This window comes from Rhinichthys klamathensis, unplaced genomic scaffold (assembly GCF_029890125.1).
Source record: "Rhinichthys klamathensis goyatoka isolate OS25496 unplaced genomic scaffold, OSU_Roscu_1.1 h1tg000161l_1, whole genome shotgun sequence".
NCBI lineage: Eukaryota > Metazoa > Chordata > Actinopteri > Cypriniformes > Leuciscidae > Rhinichthys > Rhinichthys klamathensis.
The window spans coordinates 2,098,970-2,112,344 of record NW_026606695.1 but is presented as its reverse complement, the minus strand read 5'-3'; positions in this window follow the sequence as shown (position 1 = coordinate 2,112,344).

The window sequence follows — 13,375 nt, the reverse complement described above, 5'->3', positions numbered from 1 at the left end:
AAATTATGCATTATCTAATTAAATATGTGTGATTTTGCATATGTTTTCAGTAGATAGATCTGAACATACGATAAAGCCAGGTGCAAAATTCTTTTTTAATTTTGTTTACACACAAGATGAAAAAAAAAGTTCAGAGGGATTTCAGGATATATGCTTTCATTACCTAGGAAATCAAAATATACTCTCCATAGCCTTAAAAAATCGATTTTCGCCATATATTTTTTAATTAAACTGTCACATAAATCAGGCCAGGAATGATTTATTAACAAATCCCTCTGGAAATATCTTCAGAATACTGCTAAGTGTATAACTGGAAAGTTTGGTGTACATAGGTGTTATATAGGCTGAGATGTTTGTAGGCCTACTGGAGAATGACAAAAAACTCATTTTGAGAAAAAGGCATTTAAAGATTTAAGTAGGGAATTTAATGCATTTCTATCAGAAAACATTGCTCAAAAACAGAATAAATGATCAGGCCCTTAGTAATAATAATATATTATATTTCAAGCTCATGAAAACTGATCATTTAATAACATGAAAGGCATATAAGGCCTACAACTGCAGTAACTCAATGAATTCATCTTGGCAGAGTACACCACGTGATGCGTCTGAGCGCATCACCCTTTGGGCATTCACGATTGGTTACTGATAGAAAGGAAATGGCCATATTTGGGTTACATTGCGTTGTGCACTGCAGGAGACTCACGCCGGTTTCACACTGCACGCGTTACCCCTCATTTACACTGCACACGTCTGCGGCGCGTTACGGCTCCGGCAAGGATTTATTCCGTCCTCCACGCGGTGCCAACTCACACCAGGAGCATTTCAGAAGCGAAGCAACTGGATGCGCGAGACCACGTGATTTGCCTGTCCGACGTGTTTTTTCTTGATTTTTGGGTTTTTACCTTACAGTCTATGGTTTCTACCAAGGAAATATTGGTGTGCAATACAATTGGGATTCTGCACAGGGTATTTATTTTGAAATTGACTGTTTTTTTACTTTTATTTTTGTATTTACGGTGCGGCTTGGACGCGGCATCCGTCAAAAATAGACTAGGCGCCTATCTTTAGCGAAGCGGTGCGGAGAGCCGCTTCTGAAACGCGCCGCATCGCGGCTGGTGTAAACACAACCATTGACTAGAGTGGGCGCGATCAGCTCCGGTAGCTGTGTCGCAGCCGTAACGCATCGCAGACTAGTGCAGTGTAAATGAGGGGTTAAGCCTTGTTTATACTCGACGCATCCGCACGAGCGCGAAGGTGCGCGCGGCAAAAATTACGTAATTGCGGTGTGGGCGGTCGTGCGCAAGACCCCATTTCGCCTGGCGGTGTGCACGGCACTTTTTGTAACATCGCGCGCGACGCCGCATCCGAAGATGAACGACTTCGAGCCGAATCTGGCCGAGCATGTATGTCTCACCGCACCGGCATCCAGTTTGTGCGTCTTAAATTAGTTTCTTACATTTACAAAATGAGCCCATAGCAAACATAAGTCATTTTAATAAAAATAAAGTTCCATGTTTTATAAAATGTCCATTAAACTTAATGTTTAGTGAAATAAGAAAATATTTAAAAGATCGTTAATTGAGTTGTATAGCCTACATATATTTTTATATCCACATATTTTGTTCTAATGTCACAATAATAATCTCATGGTTTACTGGATTTTACACGATTCTTTTTGTAGTGTTATTGGTGGTGATGTACTAAAATAAACATTGTCACGTGTGGACCTTTCTTCTTCTCACGTTGATTCCTGATGGTTAAGGGGACAATTACTTTAGTCGCCCCCTGTCGTTTCACAGAATAGCACAACGGCGAGCGCGTCGAGTATAAACGCCTCGTCCGTTTGGAGAGGTGCGCGCGCAGTCAGCGGAGACTCGCGCTCTTGCGGACGCGGAGTATAAACAAGGCTTTAGCAGAGCGTAAGCAGCGCGTATTTTTTTCGGCGCCCATGTTAACAGATTAGAGCATTCACACCGCACGCAGAGGCGGCGCGGCAGCGCGTAGCATGAGCAGAGCAGGAGCAGCAGTGCCGCGATAGTTTCGGCGTCCTGTCTATTTTTGCCGCGCGGCTTACGCTGAATTAAAGTGACAATGCATTGATCATGGCCAAAATACACAGCAGTTTGACCCAAAAGCGCATTGGTGATATCTATTGTGTTTTAAACAGTCAATCAAATGACCTTCATCAATTTAAACAGAAAACAAAGTCAACAAAAGAAATATGAACCAAAAGTTATATAATATTGCCTTTTAATTAATGAAATAAGCTTCTTGACAAGTCTTTTCTCTTAAATGTATTTGAAAACGAAATAAAGCAATGCCAACTTACCCATTATAGAGTACTTTGTCTGTAAACACGCCGAGCGCGTCAAACGCTGCCAGTATGAAAGCAAAACGTGCATGTCCTGCTTCCGCTCACCGTACGCACTGCTCCTGCGCTGCTTATGCTCTGCTAACGCGTGCAGTGTGAAACCGGCGTCAGAGCTTTACAACGATACCGCTCATGACAGACTTCAGTAAACAGACAGAACGCGGCATGACACGTTGGAATGCTAACTTCTTTGTAAATTCGGGAGAAACTTACTGTCGCAAGTAAACAAAATGTAATAAAATAAACATCTTAAAGTATATTTTCAACATTTTCTTTATTGCAGCTTGAAAGAACACATACTGAAGGAGTAAACTAGCCCAAAATCTCAAAACTGATCACTGCATGAAAAATCTATGTTTTTGCCTGCCGTGTCTCGCCTTAATTTCTAAATTAATTTCTATGGAATTTGAGCTTCACAGTCGTCTGGTGAATTGTGGGATTGACATCGGACTGGAGAAAGTGTCGAGAGTGTCAAAAGGTTGGGCAGTTCTCAACGTTATCCAAATATCAAGTGAAAAACATGGGTAGCAGCCAATCGCTGCGGTTCAGATAGTGACATATGTCTTAAGCCTTTAAAAACATTATGCAGATTGTGCCAGAGTTTATGCTGGATTTATTGCATCTATACTATTGTTTACACATTGGACGCTTTGCAAATTTCAGCTTTGCATTATATATATATGAAATACTGCAGTTTGGATGCTGTCATTATTTATACTGGGTGGGTTTACAAAATCTTGACAGCATATCTTTAATTAGGGCATTTGGAAACAAAGCTTGCCTCTATCTAACTGTAAATGCGTGTATCTGTGATTATTATGTTGCCCGTGTGTTGAAATAAACAGATTAAACACACTGATTTTTCATTTGAGTAAAAGACACCCAAAAGCGGAGGTATTTTAGCGTTGTCAGCAGCACTGAGCGAAGTTTTGCTGCTGTAGTGGACATTCACTGTTAGATTTCATTGTCACTGTTTTGCCTTAGTTCTAGGCATTAATTTGTGTGAGTGGGGAGTGGGCAGAGTGGGCTCGACGACCACTTCATCATATTGCTGCCGGAGGGGAACTCCAGCTGCACGCTGCAGAAATATATATCGATCATGCGCTGTGACTGTGGGGGTGGTCAAAGAGGAATTTGATATCACCACCTGGGTGCCCACTCATCTCCGCCAAGGGTCCATACACCCAGAGGATGTCCTCACTCCCGAGCACACCTCAGACCCAGAGTCCAACCAGCCTTCTGCAATGCCCATCATGGAGATCCTGCCAGAGCCCAGTGCAGACACAGAGCCTGAGGACACCTTAAAGCCAGCGCCATAACCGATGCCGGAGCCCAACATTGCCCCGGAGTCTGGAAAGTCTGACCAGTTGCGTGAGCTGGCTACATCGTCTGTCCCTATGGGCATCCTAGTGGAGAACGAGGGGATGGTTTGGAGCCCTGCCCATACTCCCGCTGCTGAGGGTGAGCTTTGCCTGGCTTCTGTGCTGTTTAATGAGGATTTAGAAGAGGTAACCCACTTACATGTCTGCTGCTCCCGTCAAGTCCCAAATCATTGTTTGTTAAGCTATCCAGTTCCAAGTCTTTTTTGTTGTTGATGGTCCAACCCAGCCTCCCTCTCCCACTTCCTTTACTGAAGCCAGACAGTTCATTGGCCTTGCCTCCACTGGCTTCCTTCAGTTCCTTGGCTCCTCCTCTGTTTGCTCCACTCTGCTGCGCGGATTCGCCATGGGTCTTACAATGTCCAGCTCCGCCTTGGCAAGAGGTTCCCCTGGATCCACCTTGGACCGTCTCGGCCCATTGACCAGTTGGCTCCACCTTGGATCGTCGTCCTTACAGGTCTACCGGGCTCCCTTGTCCTTCCGGCTCCACCTTGGTCAGGGGTCGTTCTGCCTGTGCCACAAACTTCTGGATGCTTCCATACCTACATGCCTTCAGCTCCATCAGCCTCTGCCTTTCCTTTGTCCTCGGTCCCACCGGCTGGGCCTTAGTCCTCTGGCACCCTGGCTCAATCTCGACCTCTCCACCTTGGCCTTCAGGACCTACAGTGTTGCCTAGTCTCTGTGTCTCCTTGGCTCCGCCTGGGTCTCCAGGTTGGATCTCTGGGGTGGTTGGATCTCTGACTCCACCTTAGCTCCTCCCACCATCGGTTCCACCATGGGCCTTCATCATAACTGTGCTTTATGTCGTCATTTGGATCCTTCTTCCATCATCCCCGCTGTGGTGTTTCCATCTGCCGGCTCCTACCAGTTCCAGTCTGTCTCTAGTTCCACGTCCTCCTCCAGAACCCCTGACCTCCTACCCTCCCATCATCAGTGTCAACAGTTTGGCAGTGCAAAGAGGCACATTTTTTGTTCTGTTTTGTCTTTGTTTGTTTCTAGTCTTAGTTTTCATTGTCACTTTTTTGCTTTAGTTCTAGTCATTAATTAGTAGCCATAGTGCCTGATTAGTGTCACACCTGTTCCCTGTTCTGTTGATTAACCTCCCTTGTGTATTTAAGCCTTTAGTTCTCCTCTGTTCTTGGTCTTGTGCAAACGTTACCTGGTTTGGTATATTGCTTTATCGGTTCATTAAATTTTGTTTTACCGTTTTTTTCTGCATCACACATTGTTTGTGGATTATCAATACAAGCCAACCTGTGACATCACCAATGAAAATTAATTTGTGAATAATAATTATATACAGAAAACACCGGGTGTAACCGGGTGAAATGGAAGAAATACACACCGGAAGCAAACTATGTTTTTTTAAATCGGGGTGTTATTCTGACTGCTGTTTAAAATAAATGACAGCGGTCAATGGGAGCACAATTAAACAGATAAAAGTATAATTAAGTCAAAAGTTTGCCTTGTTCGAAGAGATTTCACAATTTATATTTTTACAATCAGATTTCACTAGTTAAACTAAAACAAACATTTTGGAAACAGTTTACAGTAAATTTGAAGATGACACATAATCAATGTCACAAAAAACTCAGGTTCACCAGTGGGTCAATGCACAAATCCACAGAATAGGCTACTTAACGTTAATTCAAACTGAAATACGGCGTAATGCACTGCGACAGGACAGATTTAAATCTATTTCCCCAAACCAAAAATGTGTTAGATCTAATTGAAATACAAAAACACAAACTGGAATACAGCAGTGGCTGAGGTACAAGAGCAATAAAAGCACATTAACAAAGCCACAACCCACGTTTCACATATTAGTCATGCAGTACCAGAAATATGCATTAAGCCATACAGTTATACTGTATAATCACAGAATATAGCTTAAACTCATTAACAGATTTATCAAATAAACATGGCATCAGTACTTTACCCCATAAATCATGAAAAATACGTACCCAATCCTTTACCAATCACCACGAGGTTCACTCATCACACATGCGCTCCAAATAAATCTACACGAAATGTACACATCAAATGTTCTTTAAACTCCGCTTCACAACATATTTGTGCATATTAGAGATATTGGAGAAATATTTACCCAGAAAGACGAGTTTAAACCAGTGAATCAGATAGATGCACGCACAACAACATGGAGCTCTTCTGTACTCTAAAAATGGCTTCTCTGGTCGCGCACACGCATCCAAAACTAGTGAATAATATCGCGAGAAGAGAGAGATTTCTTAAAGGGGCCACGAACATTTTTAAAACAAAATAGAAACAATGTATCTTTATACTACTTGGCCACAATAATAATATTAATACATTTGTATAACTAATTAAAACAAATATTTATTTCTCAGTAGCAGTAAAGTGGGAGGTTGTTTTGTGGGTAATCATTTTGCGTTTATTTTAATTTGAAGGGACACAGGTCTAAATATGGTACACAGACAAGTGATAGACATAGATTGGAATCCATCATTAGCAACTCATTATTAACCTTAAATAATACATTCATTGGAAAGGGTTGGCTCACCAGAGAGACATACTCCTCTCCTCTGAAGAGGATCAAAGTAAAAGCTTTGACTGTTTGCATAGTGATGTATCTGTGAGTGAATCTGAGTTCTCTTACGAGAGGTTCTCTCGTATTGCGTAAGCTAGCTTACGCTACGGGAAAGATTCATCTTTTCTGAGAAATTGAAGCCAAAAAATTATCCTATAATTTTGTATCCATTGTCAACGCAGTTCAGCTGCAGCAGACCATGAGCGGGCTAGCTAGCAGCTCATTGGTTCGCTCACAGAGAACTGCTTAAGCCTATGAGGAGACGCGAATGAACTCTCGGCCAATGAGAGTCTGACATGCTCTCATTACGTCAGAGCCCGCCGAAACGGGCGTGGTCAGAGAGTATATTACTGGCGTCCTAGGCTGTAAACTCTGATTTTCATCTCTTCAGCGAGGCTACACGCATCTGCTGATCCTGAGAGAAGCCGCCGTCGTTGAAAAGGCACCTTCTAGCAAGCATCTGGGAGACTGAGGAAGCCGGCCGTCTTCGCCACCTTCAGCCGTCCTGCAAGCTAGCGCCATCCGACGACGTATCCTTTACAATTGTATTTTGTTTGTGTACCTTCACAAAAGAGCAGCGAGCGTCTTTTTTAAGATGCCTTGCACACCTGCGGCTTATGCCGCGTCCCTCTCAGCGCCAGAGCCCGCCTTCTTCTGCGCTCTCTGCCTGGGACTGGAACACACAGAGCTTTCTCTCGCTGACGGCGGATGTTTCCTCTGCGAATGGGCTTCTGTTGTCGACCCTGCGGGCTCGACTCGAAGCGTTAAGCCGCCTCCCCCTCTCACCGCCCACGAGCGCTGAATGGGGGACGAGCCGCTTACAGCTGTGCCAACCGCGGCTAGCTTTCTTTACTTTACAAGAGAGCTAGCCCGGCCCCGTGCATACGCGTCACCGGCAAGTGGGTTTATAGTGCGTTAGTTCCGTCGAGGCCGAACTAGTCGCTGCTATCACGCCCTCTTATCTGCTCGCGCTATTAAACCTGTGTCTTCCCCCTAGCTCAGTGGTGGAACACAAAGCTTTTCGCGCCAGAGACCCGTGTTCGGTTCCGGCTCTCGCAGATAATTTTTTATGCAGCTCTGAGCTCTCGGCTAGCTTTCTTACGTTACAGAAAGCGGCCGCGCTCTCCCGCCTGCATATAACGCCGCTACATAAAGCGTTTATAGTGTATCAGTTCCGCTGAGGCCGAACCTGTTTCTGCTATCACGCCCTCTTATCTGCTCGCGCTGTTATGTTTGTGTCTTTACCCCTGGCTCAGTGGTGGAACACAAAGCTTTTCGCGCCAGAGATCCGTGTTCGATTCCGGCTCTCGCAGATAATCTTTATGCAGCTCTGAGCTCGCGCCCAGCTCTCTTACGTGACAGAAAGCGGCCGCGCTCTCCCGCGCTCATGAGAAACGTTCTCATTTCCGAGCATAAAGCTGGACAAATGGGTTATAGTGTGTTAGTTCCGCTGAGGCCGAACCTGTTACTGCTATCACGCCCTCTTATCTGCTCGCGCTACTGTGCTTGTGTCATTACCCCTGTGGCTCAGTGGTGTATCACAAAGCTTTTCGCGCCAGAGACCCGCGTTCGATTCCGGCTCTCGCAGATAACTTTTATGCCGCGTGCATCACAAGTCCAGCCTCTGCAGGCTAAAAATAGTCTCGTGCCCGCTTGCAGCGCTCACGTTTCTAACACGCACTTGCACGCGACGCGCGTCACAATTGCAGCCGATTTCAGTCCCCGTTCACACGGCTACTGCAGCAGTGTACACCGCCATCAACAAGCCGGTCTCTTTTCACGCTTGCATGTGCAAAATCGCCGTTTTCACCGCGACCCAGAGAAATCTAAAAAAGTGCATAAAAGTCTCTTGTGTAGAAAATGTGCCCACAACACTGTGTTCACTCATACACAAAGCACTGCAGGTGCACAAACACCGTTTTCACGGCGACCAGAGATATCTCAAAAAGAGCATAAAAGCCTCTTGTGTAGAAAATGTGCCCACAACACTGTGTTCACTCATACACAAAAGCACTGCAGCTCCCTTGTCTCACACAGAGTCCACTCTCATAATGCGGTTCCAACCCGCTCGAGTTTCAGAGTGCATAAGCGCGCCCACGAGCCCGTGTGCGCGTCCCACCTCTGCTTACTCTGTTACACGGCCCATAAACTCCTCTCCGAGTGTAAGTCCCGCTGTGATAAACACTATGAGCGCGCTCACGCAGCCCGCTATGTGCAGCGACGGGGACCATGTAGCCATTCATCCTCTAGCGTTACGCTTCAAAGCATGGGAAGCTATTCCGGGATTTTCCCAGTGGGTGCTAAACACTATAAAGCTAGGCTATCGCTTACAGTTTCACCGCCGCCCTCCACGTTTTCGAGCGCGGCTAGAAACTATTGTGAACCCAGAAGCAGTGACGCTGCTCCGTTCAGAGATAGCAAAGCTATTGTGCAAAAGGGCTATAGAGAGAGTTCCTCTGTCTATGAGCGAGTCGGGGTTTTACGGCCGTTATTTTCTGGTTCCCAAGAAAGACGGCGGCCTCAGACCAATCTTAGACCTCAGATTTCTGAACAAAGTTCTCATGAAGAGACCGTTCAAAATGCTCACTATCAGAAAACTCCTCGCGCATGTGCGCCAGGGGGACTGGTTCATTTCACTAGATCTGAAAGATGCTTACTTTCAGATTCAGATAAATCCCCTTCACAGGCCATTCTTATGTTTCGCCTTCGAAGGCCAGGTTTATCAATACACCGTCCTTCCGTTCGGCCTATCCCTAGCACCCCGTACGTTCACGAGGTGCATGGAGGCGGCGCTCGCCCCCCTGCGGAGTCAGGGGCTGCGAATACTGAACTATTTGGACAACTGGCTGATTTTGGCACAATCACAGAGAGAGCTACTGTCTCATCGTACAGTTCTCCTCGACCATCTGAAAGCTTTGGGCCTCTCTGTCAACTGGACAAAGAGCGCACTACAACCCAGTCAGACTATCTCCTTCTTGGGTATAGAGCTAGACTCGGTCACGATGACGGCTCGTCTGTCAACACAGCGCACGCGCCGTGTTCAGCGTCTCGCCGCATCTTTTCAGATGAACAGACTCACACCTCTGAAAACTTTTCAGAAGGCGTTGGGTTACATGGCCTCAGCCTCCGCGGTGCTCCAAGTGGGGTTACTGCGCATGCGCCCGCTTCAGCTCTGGTTGAAGAGCCGTGTGTCTCACCGTGCGAGGACCACGGGCCACCAGCTGATAAAAGTAACGCAGACCTGTATCACAGCTCTGCAGCCATGGACTGTGGCAGAATGGTTTCAGCGGGGCGTTTCCATGGGGACCTTTTCTCGCCGAAAAGGCATCTCGACAGACGCATCCAACTCGGGTTGGGGTGCGGTCTGCGAGGGCTCACCGTCCTTCGGCTCCTGGTCAGCTCAGGAGAGCCTCTTCCACATAAACTGTTTGGAGATGCTGGCGGTCGAGAACGCGCTCACGCGCTTTCTTCCGCGCATTCACGGTCACCACGTGCTGATCCGTTCGGACAATATAGCCGTGGTCTCCTATCTAAACCGTCAGGGCGGAGTCAGATCCAAGAATCTCTTCCGGCTGAAAGAACGCATCTTAGTTTTGTCTCAGTGTCACCTGCTCTTGCTCAGAGCGACGCACGTGCCGGGCCATCTGAACGACGGTCCAGACAGTCTGTCCAGGAACCCCATTCCCCCCGGGGAATGGTCCCTGCACACTCTTACAGTCCAAAAGCTGTGGCGAATATTCGGCAGAGCAGAGGTGGACCTCTTCGCCTCAGAAGAGAACACCCACTGCCCAATATTTTTCTCAAAGAGCGAGGACGCGCTAGCCCAGACCTGGCCCAGCCGCCCGCTTTATGCATTCCCTTCGGTTTCTCTGCTACCACAGGTGCTTCAGAGAATCAGGGAAACACGCCACTCCGTGCTCCTCATAGCCCCGTGTTGGGAGGGTCAGACTTGGTTTCCGGAGCTCACTCAGCTGTCACAGACAGCCCAGTGGCCCATTCCAGTCAGAGCAGATCTCCTCTCCCAAGCTCGCGGCACGATCTGGCATCCCCACCCAGAGCGCTGGGCGCTACATGCGTGGGTGATCAACACCTACCCGTTGCTTTGCCAGAGGGAGTGTTAAACACGATCATGCAGGCTAGAGCGGCTTCTACTAGAAGGCTCTATGCGTCTAAATGGTCTGTGTTCTCTAAATGGTGCACCGACAGAAACTTGGAACCACGGTCATGCGAGGTTCCTTCCTTGCTAGTTTTTCTCCAAGAGATGTTGGACAAGGGCAGGTCCCCGTCCACTCTCAAGGTGTATGTGGCAAAAGTTTTATTAGCGTTCGTTGAACCCCGGCGCGGCCAGTCACTGGGCAAAGATGGCTTGGTCATCCGCTTCCTCAGGGGAGCTAGAAGGATGAACCCCCCACGCTCCCCTTCGGTGCCGATTTGGGACCTTTCCATAGTTCTCGAAGCAATGAAAGCTCCCCCATTCGAACCGCTAAACATCGTGGACCTCAAATACCTTTCGCTCAAAACAGTTTTTCTGCTCGCGCTCGCGTCAGTAAAACGTGTGGGAGACCTTCACGCGCTGTCCATTAGCGCTTCCTGTCTCGAGTTTGGGCCCAATGACTCCTTAGTCGTTCTCAAACCTAGACATGGTTATGTCCCAAAAGCGATTGGTACCCCGTTCAGGGCACAAGTTATTTCCCTATCGGCTCTGCCCTGCATCCGATAGCGAATCTGACTCTAATCTCCTGTGTCCGGTCAGGGCCCTGAGATTATACATTACTCGCACTGCTCCGGTCAGACGATCCGAGCAGCTTTTTGTTTCGTTCGGTGGGCGCACCAAGGGGTCGGCCGTCTCGAGACAGACTCTATCCAAATGGATAGTTGATGCCATAGCAGCCGCATACGCATCAAAAGACCTGCCATGCCCTCTGGGCATCAGGGCTCATTCCACTAGAGGCATGGCCTCATCGTGGGCATGGCCCAGCGGAATTTCCATTCATGACATTTGTGTGGCAGCGGGATGGGCTTCCCCCTCCACCTTTGTCAGATTTTACAATCTGGAAGTTCCCGCCTTGCAGGCTAAACTACTAGCAGTCTAGTATGTTACAGCTCTTCTGGTTGAGCTGCACTATAGGGAGTTATTCACACAGACCGGTTTCGCTCTGTCCCTCTCTATCATGTGCTTATGTACTACACAATCTCCGGCCCGCTCTGCTGGCCTTTGTCACATGTACTTATATTTATTCCCACTCATAAGGGTTCCCTGGGGTCTCCCCTGGGACTCATAGTGGATGCTTAGCACGCACGGCGTTGACCAGGTGTTCCCGTAGCGTAAGCTAGCTTACGCAATACGAGAGAACCTCTCGTAAGAGAACGAATCGGTTACCTAACGTAACCTCGGTTCTCTCTAGATGAGGGAACGAGTATTGCGTTCCTGGCCGTGCTTGTGCTACTAGCGTTCTCGCTTCATTCTATGAAAACCAGAGTTTACAGCCTAGGACGCCAGTAATATACTCTCTGACCACGCCCGTTTCGGCAGGCTCTGACGTAATGAGAGCATGTCAGACTCTCATTGGCCGAGAGTTCATTCGCGTCTCCTCATAGGCTTAAGCAGTTCTCTGTGAGCGAACCAATGAGCTGCTAGCTAGCCCGCTCATGGTCTGCTGCAGCTGAACTGCGTTGACAATGGATACAAAATTATAGGATAATTTTTTGGCTTCAATTTCTCAGAAAAGATGAATCTTTCCCGTAGCGTAAGCTAGCTTACGCAATACTCGTTCCCTCATCTAGAGAGAACCGAGGTTACGTTAGGTAACCGATTAGTTTTCTTTCAACCATGGCTTACACAGACAGAGGCCGACTCATCACATGACAGCAGTGGTGGCAAGTGTGAGACTTTCAAACCTCTCACAGGGTTTTCCAGGACTCACAATTTACAATTGAGAGCCACTCCTGCTCCCCATTGTTCAGTTCTCCCTTTGATGGCTGTACTGTAACGATTTATTTTTGCTAAAGTTGTGTGCGTGCCTGTAAAGTAGCAGTCTGTTCATACATTGTTCTCTACTTAGTTTATGAACGTTTGAATAGTCCCGCATGTGTCAAAGTGAATGTATGCGAGTGACAATACGAACTAGCTCGTAAAGATGTTCATTTGTAAATTTGCATACTAGTTTCCTCACGTATTTTATTGTTATATTTAGAAGACATAATCTATGTGCCTTTTAGTCATTATAACGCTCCTCCCATCTGCACACTGCTATTTACCTTTTTCCGGCTACAACTGAGTTCCCCCGGGACTTCAGCGCGAGACTACAGCTAGCCGTCTAAAACACTTTTTAGGTGAATTTAAACAATGGCTAAGTTGCTATACGCATCTTGTTGTCATGTAAGGGCCCTGTTCATGTTGGACAGACATTTTAATTGCATTTTGTGTCTATTAAGAGGCACAAAGACACTCTTTATGTATATGCCCCCATAACTGCCGTTTTAGCTGAGTGGGAGCTCTGGGCATTAGCTTTAGAATCTCCGTGTTGCAAGCACCAATCCGGCTCGTTTTTTTTTATAGACAGTACTCACAAAGGTATAACGATCAAGATTAACTTAAAAAAAAGTGACTGGACTTGGACAAAAACTACGATAAAACCTGTTGTAAAGCATCTTTTGCAGCGATTATTGTGTGAGCATATCAGTGAACACCCCAGACCACTCGGTGAGTTTCACGTCTTTGTAAACTAAAGTTTAATGCGTTTTATGAAGGACTGTTCCAGTGCACCTATGCAACCATTGTGGAGGTGGGGGGGTGCAACCACAGAAACCGAAAATTCTATTAAAAAAATTCAAAAAATAAATAACAACGTTTAAGTTTTATAAGCTCACATGCTCACGTTTCTCTGTTCTGTGTAACTCTCCTGTTCGAACTCGTTCATCAAAATGAACAAATCTTTTTCCGAGTCAATTCGTTCATTTCGGTCGTTAAATGAATCAAATGACTCGAAAAAAGATTTGTTCATTTTGATGAACGAGTTCGAACAGGAGAGTTACACAGAACAGAGAAAGGCG